Genomic DNA, 12,723 nt, shown 5'->3' with positions numbered 1-12,723 from the left:
AGTGTGGGTGCTTAGATTAAAGAAACTGCACATTTATTTATTCATCAGACCAAAACAGTTCCTGGAACTGCAAGACTCTGCCAGTGGGCTTCGTGGGCTGCATACATCGTATTTGTGCATGGTGGGGTCAAGTTTCTGAACATATGAATATGCAATTCACCTTTTGTATTTAAGACATTTCCTGAGAGTCTAATTTATGTCTAGTTTGGGATTTAAAAACCGTGCAATCTTAGTCTCCTGCAGTGAATTTTGGAATAGATTGAACCTATTTTAAGGGTCATATGAATGGAAGCAACAAGAATCAGTATATTTGAGCTTTTGGACTCTTTCTTTTTTGTTGTTTGTTTTTCCCTCACATTTTCCACTATTTATTTCAGCAAAGGCTATGCCATGCAATAAAAAATTAGAAGGACCAGAAATAGATTAGGAAGGATGCACAGAAGAAAATAAAAGGGAATAAAATGTCTTCTTGTGGCAACATCACAGTTTAATTTTACGTATCTGTAGTCCACAAGAACAGCTACTAGAGCTAGCCAGAAACAAGGCATGTTCTCCTACCTCCTGGAGCCTCGTTACACAGAGTAGGTAATTCACAGTGAACCTCTTCCAGATGCCTGCTTACCACAAGCTCAAGTTCCATCCACTTACCCTAATTTCTGGCAGTTTGTACCATATTAACCTAAGTTGTTTATCTGATGGAGAGTCTTCTGTAGTAAAGCATTAAGAAAGTACTTTAGCTAATTGTGCTTTCTTCCCCGTACTGATTGGAAAGCATGACAAAAAGAATAACGATCATCCCTATTTCTAAATGCCTATTAATAAATTGTTAATATAAATTAATCTCCCTATGCTAAGAGCTTTTCCAAAACAGGAGTCTTGGAATAGACCCTTAAGAATTTTCATCAATACTGTTTCCTTTGAAACTTCTTCCTACACAGAAGCTTTTTTGACTAAAAAGCTACTCAGCAATGAGCATTTGTAAAAGCTACTTGGGGCTCTACCTTATGTGGTATTTAAATTGTTGCAGATTTATTTCTTACATGATTGTAATCCGTAAACATTTTATTCAGTAAAAACAGAGTGCTTTTTGAAGGTTCTGCACAAAATTTAGGATTTCTCTATTTTGAGCACGTTTCACTGAAAATAATTCCGTTCGTTCCCTAAGAATCTGTACTGGTTTGCTTTTGAAAGCTGTTGTGCATTTTAGATGTTTTGGAGTTCTTGTTTTTTTTTTAAGAACTTTGTTGTTTTCAAGTAAAGTGCTCTTGACACTGGAAAAGACTGCGAAAATCCTTCGCCTGCGTGCTGTGCTGGGATAAGAGTCCAGTGGAAATATTGGTTTGGGGCTTGGAGACGACAAGAACAAAACCTGCTTGAAGGGCCTTGGTAGACTGTGAGGATCTGGGGTATTTTCACGCGCACCATTATTTTTTAGGGTATGTTAGAACAATATTATCATTCATATACATACATTGCTGATTTTTTTGTAGTAGAAGAGAGCTACTATGATGGCAGGTTAAAGTCACCTACAGTTTAAACAGTGCAGGAATGGGTATGCCATGTTTTTACAACCTTATAAGTGTTAGTATACTATGAAGAAGCTGGAATAAATTTGAATTTCTGAGACACTTCAACCCTGTAAAATAATGCCATGTTCACGTGTAATTTGTGACAGATGCACAAAGAGCATCTGCACTTGGAAAGAAAAATAAAGTAAGAGGGTTTTTGAGGTGAGAGTTAATGAGAAATTCCGTGTGAGAACGAAACTGCTCTGTGGGATTGCCTGGCTGGCAGGGCTTAGCCATGCTCTATTCCCAAGTGCAGCAATATTTGTGTCGTTCTAACTGCTGATCTGACCTGCTGCTTCTGAGAAGCAAAAAACTAAATAATTCAAATGCCTGCTGCTGTTTCCAGATTATCAACAGAAATGTGTAATGACCAAAAGTTTTAATCTTGACTTTCCAAGTTACGTGCATGTTTTCTCATCCTTAAGGTTGTGGGCCCATACTAAAATCTCTCCCTTAGGGTGTTTACAGTTTGTCAACATTCAGTGTGTGTACTTTGATAGTACCTGTGTATTGCCATGATATTTAATGTACGCTGTGAAAAGATCAGACAAGGCTGTGGTCTGTGCCATCATAACTGGATGCTGTTGTAACATCACAATGGGTTGATGTGTGAAACTAAAGTAACAGAATGTAGAAGTTTCCATTATTTAATAGTCCTTTAAAGATGTAGGTATTTTAAAAGAACCGAGTGTTATTTAAAAGTCAGAAATATGTGACTAGAGACATAAGTAAACAAGATAAATTGCCTCTTGGCACTCTAATAAATAAACCAGTAAGGCCACCAAAGCCACATGAGTCATGTAGCCATAACAAATCTTCTTGAAACTTAGGAAAACAGGGATTTGTTTTCTCAGGACCACAGATCCAGTCTCTCGCAGACCTCCTCAGTTAGAAAACTGAATGCCAAAGAGAAAAAAAAAATCCTACATGATAGTCTAAACAATATTTGTCTCTCATGCAGTGTATTGCTTTAGATAAGTTTACATCAAGGCTGAAGTAGAAATATCATCACCACAAGAACTAATGCAGGCTGCGTATTGAGACAGCACAAGTACTTAGAAATTATAGCATTACTTGTAAAAGGCATTCTGCACTGAAAAAGTGTAAGAAAAGGTTATTATGGCTTTAGCAGTCTTATTTTAAAATTTCCATGGTGGGGTCATCCTGATTCTTGGTGTGCTTATAAGCAAACTTTATGGTTGCAAAGGATACTGGGAAGCAATGAGAAAGGCAGTTGTACTGGGTTTTCTGTGAGGGGTTTTTGGTTTGGTTTTTTTGGTAACGGGGAAAGGGCTGTGGAGATGGCCCTTTAAGAAGCCACCTGAAAAGCTCCCTGTTTGCCTTTGTCAAACCCACCTCTGACCAGCGCCAGGAAAACCTGAACTTGCATGAGAACAGACTCACATGGTGTTTCACTGATCTGGAAAGAAATCTTTTTGCATCTGTGAACTTGTAACTGACTCAGAAAATGCTACTGAGCAGTATCTGTCAAGTGTCTAAATACTGCTTATCACTGTTACTGATAGGCTTTATTTTTCACAATAAGAATGTGGACAAACTTCTTACAGGATCTAAAGTGACATTTGCTTATTGATCTGTTTGCAGAATAGGAAAGCTGGTATCCATTGCTATACACAGAGAGAAACACGCAAGCCAGTGTCCTCAGTGCTTTGCCTGCAGAGACAGAGGCTTCAAAATGTACTTCTGGAGTCCAGAGGGGAGTTTGGGATGGTTAAACGGGGAGGTGCTTCGTACGCTGCAATTTCTGGATGAGAATACAGATTGCCAGAGCTGGCAGAGTTGGTGGAAATGTCACGTTGATCTCCGTCGGGATTTAAAGCACAATGCAAATGAGTGCAGGCAGACGTCGGAGGCATTCCAGGCACTGGCCCTTTCTCAACTGTTATAACACAGAGAGCATTTAAAACTTTCTTTTTCTCAGGCTGAGAATAAACCCAAGGGGAAAGGTACCTTCAGATACATTCCGGCAGAATTTAGATTAAACAGGGACACATTCTGACTCCATATTTAATTAAAAAGCAAAAGACAGTAAGATAGAGCTTAATGGTATATATATAAAAAAATGCATTATCCCCATGGTTTATAAATGCAAGCTTTTGAAACTTGGAGTAGTTATTTGTACATAGAGCATTCTAGCTTCTGTTTGATTGACTACTTATTTTTCTTATAATTGTTTAGATTTTATGAACTAATTTTTATTTTTTCAAAATTTTAATTTTCCTATAGAACTTTCCAGGAAAATGCAAAGTGGGTATATTTCAATATTCAAGTGTTTCTGCCTAGAAATGATGGCAAGACACCTTTCTTTCTTAAAGCCTAGAATCTATTCTTCTTCCTAGGGATCATAAATGGCATGTTGATGTTTCAAGGGGTAAGCAAGCCTACCAAGGAAAGCTGCAAAAAGTACTGTGGCTGGCCCTGAGAAGCGTGCTGTCTTCCCAGAATGAAAAATTAATTTCTAATCTACAGCTTCGTGTCTCCTCGGAGTTGTGCTTTTTTTCCACACCTTATGCAACAGCACTGCATGGCCGGACTGTGGGCTGGAAAGGGTCCAGCACTACACATGTGGGAAGGAGCACTTGTGGCTGCTTTCCAGAAGAACGCTGTTTTAAGCACGAGTTGATGAGGAGTTTGTACCTATTTGGGTGCAAGCATACGGAGAAGCAAGTTGTGGGTGTACTGAATTCAAGGTCGCTGAAGTTTTGCAAGCTCCTTGAAGAGCCCCGCTCTACTTTTTTCTGATGAAAGATGCCAGAGGCAGGAACCTCCAGTGCCAAAAGCCCGTGTGCAAGTTGAATGCAGCTGCATTTCCAGTTGGGAGAGTGAGACAAGACAGTGAAAACTGGTAGATGGTGTCACTGCAAAGCCAGAGCTTGAGGCAGTCACCTCTGTAAAGATTTATATAGTATTTTTTGAATTCTGCACAGTATGCTCAGACCTCTTCCCTCTGCCCCCTCATCCCCCTAACCCCCAGCTCCTTTCTTTTCTGTAGTTCAAGTAATGCCTCCTTAACTGTCTTTTTAGGGCGCCTTCTTAGGGCAATGCTGCTACCACCTTGTAGTCTATCTGTTTTTATCCAGCTAGTTGTTGACTGTTAGTTTTATTCTGCTGTTACAGTTTCTGTGCTAGCTATACATAGTGAATATATGCGAGGAAAATATTGGCAAATTTATAAAGCAGAAAAAGAGAGCAGTGCCATACTTCTGTTTTATAACAATAATTTCTGACCAAAATTCTCATGTGTTGCTCTGGGATTATCTTCTCCATATTGGCTTTTAATGCTGACTTTGTTGGGCAAGTATGTATTTACCTTTCAGTTGCACTGCATTATTGGATGTTTCCCAATTTCTTTACTCTTACTGATATGGTGGGATAAAGCCAGAAAAAAATGCTCCTGCCTCTCTTTATATCTCTTAGTGTCATTGCATGGCAGGCCGTTCCTTTATCTTCATATGTATCTGCATATCGAGATGTAGATATAAATTAGATTACTTTTGTAAGCTGTGTCTTTTTATCCATCACCATGATGCTTATTCCTTGAAACTAAAAGAAGGTCTGAAGTTCAGGATAAGGTCATTAAAGGCCCTTTGCAGTGGAGCCAAATTCCAGGAGGCCACAGCATCAAGGAGATGCACCCTAGGCTTCTGGCGCCACAGCAGCCCTCTGTACACCTGGAGGGCAGCTATGGGGTGTGACCTCTGGTGCTCAGCAGGTCAGTCTCCAGCAGCAGGCAAGCCTGTTCATGTGAGCCTCGACAGCTGTCAGCAACAGTCTCCTGCTTCTAGTCCCATTACTCAGAGATGTGCCCAGCTGCAGGTGGGTATCTGCACCACTGTGGACCACCACGGGCTGCTGGGGCACAGCCTGCCTTGCCATAGTCTTTGCCATGGGCTGCAGGGGAATCTCCGCTCTCTGACACATGGAGCACCTCCTCCACCTCCATCTTCACTGACTTTGGTGTCTGCAGAGTTGTTTCTCTCACATTCCACTCCTCTTTCTGCTGCTGTTTTGCAGTTGTATGTTTGTTTGTTTTTCCCCTCCCTTCTTAGATGTTATCCCAGAGGTGGTACCACCATTGCTGACTGGCTTGGCCTTGGCCAGCAGCTGGGAGCCACTGGCATTGGCTCTGTCAGACATAGAGGAGGCTTCTAACAGCTTCTCACAGAAGTCACCCCTGTAGCCCTGCCCTGCTACCACAACCTTGCCATGCAAGCCCAATACAGATGGCATGCACACACTGATGAGGAACCCTACTCTAAACTTAAATAAGCCTTTGATGCTTCAGCTCTGGATTCCTTCTTACTCTTCCAGCTCCCCTCTTCCCAGCAGTCCCTGTGCAGGCACCAGAATTGTGCTTGCATAGTTACAGCCACAGCCATTAGTCTGGTCTCTTTATGGGTTTATACAGGACTTTCCTTTCTGTTCTTGAAAAGAAATCCTGTATTGAACCTCACTTGATAGGCCTTAATTGTTTTTTCTTCACAGGCTTTAATTGCTTCCTGTGGAGCATCTGTCTCTGCCAGGAGAAACCAGGCTGCCAAGCACCACTGCTATGGGACCTGTTTGAAGCCTAAGTATTTAAACCTTATGGAAGGCAGACTAGACACTTCTTATGAATCAGTCTCAGGTTCCCTTTAAAGTCTGTCTGGAACTACTTTCTTTGTGTGGCTGCCATCGTGGTCCTCAGCAGTTCGTTTGGTGAGGAGATGCTGGTTGGGGCCAAGCCAAAGGTACTCTTGATTTCCACAGGGCTTTCTCAAGACCCGTCTGTGGCTATGGCAGATTAAATGCACATGGAAAAGTGAATTGCTGCCCCACAGGCTTGGCTGCCTTGAGTATCCAAACTCTGCTGCCTGGGCAATTCTCTGTGACCAGTATTCCTGTTAACATTTTCATCCTCCTGTGCATTGCTGCAGGCCCATGTGCTATTTGCTAGGAATTTAAAAAAAAGGGACCAAAGGCAGTGCATCCTCCAGATCTGTGCCTTAGCTCAGGACAAGACCACACATCCAAGCAGGCTGTAAAGCTTCCAGCTACATCTCCACCACTGACTGATGGATTAATTTCCAAATGCACCCCTGCCTCTGACTGTCAGAGTTAGCTGTCGTGAGACAGCTTGGGAACTCCAGGGCATAGTTGGGATCCTGTGCAAAGGATTTCCTTGATGGTTGGAGGAAGCATGTCAAGCAGCAATGAAAAGGCAGGCTCATAGAAGGTTCTTGTGGTCCAAGTCCTCCCACAAACTTCTTTCCTCTTCAACTGCATTACATATAACTAGCTTTTCTTCTGAGTCTTTGCCAGTGTGGCCAGGGGCTTTCCTGACCTCTACTGCAGGTAAGATACTCTTAGAGACAAAACAAAAAAAATACTACAACGTCAGAGAGTTAAAGTGGAAGGGCAGTTTTGTCAAAATAAACACATTTTGAAGAGGTTTTGTTAGAGGAAAAATCAGCACATTTCACAGCTTAAGCAAAGATAGCTATAATTATGGGTAGGATGTGTTCTCTCTTCTTTATTATTTTTAACATTATAAAGAGTTACTTGGTTAATTTTCTCTCTCACCCAAATCATCCTGTGGGTTGGATGTTCCAGCTACCTTATATTGTGGTAAAGCAATGGAGTGCAACAGAGAGGAGACCACACTCACCAGAAGTTCAGGCTGACTCCTTCCCCACATCTGCTGATTCGCCATCACTGAAGACCATCTTCTCCGTGGAAGACTTTTACCCAGCATGGCTTTCAATGGCTGACTTTTAAATTTTCCAGAACCGTCTTCTAAAGGTACGATGTTGTAAGCAGTAGAGCTCCTTAACTCCTAAGGTTGTTCTTTCTCATTCACATGGGGCTGCCTCTGAAAGGACACAGTTACAGAGCAAACTTTGAGGTGGAAAACAGATGGAGGGGCGTTTCTGGGAAATGGGATGAAAATTGCAAAATGACATGATTAATATGTTATTCTTCCTCCAAACAGATTCAGAATGTCATCCAAAGCCACTATACATGAGTTAAAAGTTGTTCAGAAGACTATTTTTTTTTATAATCTAAGGACATTAATGTAATTTTTGGTTTATCCTTTTTGTGCTATCCACAAAACTCAGAGTAAATTTTAACTAAAGTTAATTTCATTAATACTACTAGGCTGCAATGTTTTAAGTCAAATATTAGTGAGCTTGTCTTACTTCTCATGATATCCTAACTCATTTATGAGTAAAGCTTTTAGCACAGTCACAAGTAACCCGACCTTCTTTCACATGACGTGACCACAAGCTGAACTTCTTTTACTTCTTTTCTTCTGTCCCTGATCTGAAGTGATACCAAGTTTCCGTTGTTTCTGGAAAAGCTCAAATCCAAGCTAAACTCCAGCATGCTCTGTGGTTTTGTTCTGTGTCTGAACATGCAGTTTGAAAATCTCAGGCTGCTCTGCTAGGAAAACTTTGACAACCATCTGCTTCATTTTACTCACCAAAATCTTAATTTCAGTCACTGGCCTAGCTTCATTCTGCTGGCACAACAGGGGAGTTGGATCAGGCCTGTCCTGTTTTTGTCCTTTTGTAGCAGCTTGGTAGAGAGAGAAGCTCATATTGAATTGGTAATCATTTACTCTATATCTATACAGTAACAGCAGAGATTCATTATTGTTCGGGATGTCCCACCCTACCTATGCATATAGCAAGAGGCTAAAAAGGGCTGAGATACCTACGTCTGAGAGAGCAGCCCACAGAAACCCTTCCAAACCACATAGGTGCTTCAGCATCTGTGCCTTCAAATGTCTGCAAGGTGGAAATAACCTTGCCTGAGCCGAGCAAGAAGGGTTTCATCTTGCCTTCCTGTGGCATTCCCAGGCTGAGACAGGGTAGAAGACTCTCTGGACCTGACCGTGGCAAGTACGTAACAGCCAGGCAGCTTCGTGTTAGTCACAGTGGTCAAAAACACCAGGGAATTTGTGGAAAATGAAGGGAGATGAGTAAAGATATTGGCTTTACTAGCTCCAACCTTTGCATGCTGGTGTTGAGTGTGACACCTGGCAATTGGCTTCAACGTCCCGTGGTTTGGTACAACTGCTGTGAGTGCCTCATGGTGCCTGGGGAAGCAGTGAGCTGGGACTGCCATGCATCAGTCAGCTTTGCTAATGCTGTGGGAGGGTTTTGTTTGCTTGGTTGATTTGGAGTTTGGGGTTTTTCATTTGTTTGTTTTAACAGATGAACAAGAAGTGCTTGCCATAGGGTTAGGAGTGAAGCACTCTAAAGGCAGGATGGTCAGGCAGGAATGTTTCCTTTACAGAGAGGGAGGACAGACATGGTGAAAGATGAGAGTTAGAGAAGGTAGCTAGGAGAGTGCTCTGGAAGAAACAGCATTGCTACTCATCTATACCTCTCACTAGAACTGTAAACAAGATAATTTAAACCACCTTGCTGTTAAACAAGAAACTAAAATCCTTTTAAAGACAACAGCTCAAGGAGTTAAAAATTTTGAAAAAGAAAAAACAACCGTAATAAGAAAATATTTTATTATCTTGTGTGATTTTAAAATACTTGCGCTTCCTGTCATCATCCTACTACAGTTTGAACAGGAATTAGTAAGAAATATCTCCTGTAAGAAGAGTCCAGTACATTTTTGTGGTTCTTACAATACACTATAGGCCGCTTTGTCCTATCACTTTAAATTTGGGTATAAAGTCTATGATGTAGTATGTGAGCTGAGTGCAGCTGATTTTCGCACTGAAGCTCCATTGCAGACTCAGCAACAGGCTATTCAGTTGTGAACAGCAGGAGGGAAAGAAGTGCAAGGCATAGTTACCAGACTGCTGGTGGCACTGCTTTCTAAATCCTGAACAGTACAAGGCTCTTCAGTGTTGGTGGTTCCTGTTTATTACTTGCCATCTAATTCCATTGCTGCATTTCTCTATCACACAGCTATGATTTTAAACAATTACATGGGCCACATATTTACAAATGCAGTCCCACCAGGAGCCTGCAGTGTTTCATAATGGCTTTTCTGAATGATCTCTTGGTGAAATGCTGACCACAGTGCAGTTGATTTAATTTCTGTTTCATGCAGATGGCTTTTTTTGTGTGGTTTGCTTTGCTGCAACGGCATTCTGTGTCAAGGTGACACTGTACCAAATTACAGCAAGAATTAGCAGAAAAACCCCTTAGTCATGTGCTTATATTAGACTGTTTTATTTGGGAGTTAGTTGATTTCGGTTTTATTGATGTCCTTGGGGAAAATCGAATGTGGTTTTTCTCAAAATGTTTTGGATCTAAAATTAATATTACCAGAGTTTATCAAATTATTTGGGCTTATCTGCTGTTTCCATCTGTTAATAGAAAGTGCAACTACATGCTTTTCCTCTTGTTTTCTTCTTGTTCTTAATTTTTTCTTCTTTCTTTGACATGTGGATTACTTTGAAAATTTTCTGCTTGTATGTGTTACATACCAGAGACACTTGAAAATTTAACATAATCAAAACTGCATGAAAAGATACCCTGTGTAGGTATAACTTTGCTTAGATATCCTCACTGACATGCAGACTGATTTTCCAACATTTAAAAAGTGGTTTTCTGAGGACCTAGGGGAAATTCAGTATCCAAATTTCACAGAAATTCAGTGGAGAACACCAGCTGATGCAACTCACAGTACATTTAGTTAGCAGCTGTGGAGAGAAGGAGGTGCAGTTCAGAGGTCTGCCAAGAAGGACCTGAGTACTCCTGAGTACTTTGAGCCACTTGAACCCTATTAGTCCTTGCCTGATCCCTGGGTTTAATTTGACTGCCACAAAGACCCCATTGTGCAGCCTCCCATCATGCTGGGTCTGCACTGGGGATTTAACCACCATCCCTGTTCTCCAGTGCTGACTGCAGGTGCACACCCCGCACCAGGCCTTCGGATTAAATACTTACAATTCAGCTTTTGGCCGTCTCACTCCATGCCTGAACAGAGGGAATTATCCTTTCATTTGTCTGAAAGCTCTGAGGGTCTCTTTGTAAGATTCAGGATGTGTAGGCTCCCCTAAAACTGCTGGAGGTGACGTAAACCCTTCTGTACCCAATGCATGCTTTCTTACTGGAAAAAAAAGGTTCCCATGTGAAAATACAACTAAGAGAACATAAAACTGGGCACTTTGATTTTTTATTTTGAGTGAAAAGTTAAGCAAATACAGGCATCTCCAGAAAGGAGTCTTCTGAGACACATTTATGGGCCAGCCTTACTTGGTGTCATGGTGCCAAGTGTTGAGTTTTCCCAATTGGAAGGGGAAGGGCTGGTGAGCAATGTGAAACCCAAGGGCAGTCTTGGCTGCAGTGACCAAAGAACGGTAGAGTTCAAAAATCCTTAGGACATTGAAGAGGTCAGGCAGCAAGCTCACCACTCTGGACTTCAGGAGAGCAGACTTCAACCTCTTCAGGGATCTGCTTGGAAAGGTGCCATGGGATAAAGACCCAGAGGGAAGAGGGGCCCAAGAAAGCTGGTTGATATTCAAGGCCCATCTCCTCCAAGTCCAGGAGCAGTGCATCCCAAGAAGGAGGAAGGCAGGCAAGAATGTGAGGAGGCCTGCATGGATGAACAAGGAGCTGCTGGAATTACTTGGGTGCAAAAGGGAAATCTATAGGGAGTGGAAGTGAGGGCAGGTTAGCTGGGAGGGTTACAAAGAAGTTGTCCGAGCAATCAGGGATCAGGTTAGGAAAGCTAAAATGCAGATGGAATTAAATCTGTCCAGGGACATAGAGGGGAACAAGAAGAATTTCTACAGGTGCATCAGAGATAAAAGAAAGGTTAGGGAAGATGTGGGCCCTCTCCAGAAGGAAAATGGAGACCTGGTCTCGAGGGATACAGAGAAGGCTGAGGTGCTCAATGTCTCCTTTGTCTCGATCTTCACTAAGGGCTCTAGGCACACTGCCCAAGTCATAGAAGGCCAAGGTAGAGACTGGGAGAAGGAAGATCCACCCACAGTAAGTGAAGATCAGGTTCAAGACCATCTAAAGAACCTGAAGGTGCACAAGTCCATGGGACCCGACAAGATCCAATCGCAGGTCCTGAAAAAACTGGTGAATGAAGTTGCCAAGCCGCTATCCATCATATTTGAAAGGTCGTGGCAGTCTGGTGAAGTCCCAGCTGACTTGAAAAAGGGAAACATAACCCCCATTTTCAAAAAGGGAAACTATAGGCCAGTCAGTCTCACCTCTGTGCCTGGCAAGTTCATGGAGCAGATCCTCCTGATGACACATGAGAATGAAGATGCAGTAACTGGTGGTAACAAACATGGTTTTACATGGTAAATTGTGCCTCACCAATTTGTTGGCCTTTTATGATGGAGTTACAGCTATAGTGGATAAGGGAAGAGCAACTGACATCATCTACCTGGACTTGTGCAGTGTTCAACACTGTCCCACACGACATCCTGGTCACTAAATTGGAGAAACGTGGATTTGATGGATGGACGACTCGCTGGATAAGGAATTGGCTGGATGGTGACAGTCAGAGAGTTGAGGTCAACGGCTCAATGTCCAAATGGAGACCAGTGATGAGTGGTGTACCCCAGGGTTCAGTACTGGGACCAGTGCTGTTTAACATCTTTGTCAATGACATGGACAGAGGGATTGAGTGCACCCTCAGCAAGTTTGCAGATGACACCAAACTGTGTGGTGCAGTTGACATGCTGGAGGGAAAGGAAGCCATCCAGAGGGACCTGTACAGGCTGGAGAGGTGGGCCCAAGCCAGCCTCATCAAGTTCAACAAGGCAAGGTCCTGCACCTGAGTAGGCGCAGTCCTAAACACAAATAGAGGCTGGGCAGAGAATGTCTTGAGAGCAGCCCTGAGGAGAAGGACTTAGGGGTGTTGGTCGATGAAAAACTCAACATGAGCCGGCAATGTGCGATTACAGCCCTGAAGGCCAACCACATCCTGGGCTGCATCACAAGAAGTGTGTCCAGCAGGGTGAGGGAGGTGATTCTGCCCCTCTGCTCTGCTCTTGTGAGACCCCACCTGGAGCACTGTGTCCAGTTCTGAGGTCCCCAACATAAGAAGGACATGGAGCTGTTGGAGCAGGTCCAGAGGAGGCCACGAAGATGATCAGAGGGCTGGAGCACCTCCCCTACGAGGACCGGCTGAGAGAGGTGGGCTGTTCAGCCTGGAGAAG

Source organism: Mesitornis unicolor, unplaced genomic scaffold (genome assembly GCF_000695765.1).
Source record: "Mesitornis unicolor isolate BGI_N332 unplaced genomic scaffold, ASM69576v1 scaffold4373, whole genome shotgun sequence".
NCBI classification, from domain to species: Eukaryota; Metazoa; Chordata; class Aves; order Mesitornithiformes; family Mesitornithidae; genus Mesitornis; species Mesitornis unicolor.
Note: the sequence above shows the minus strand (reverse complement) of the source record.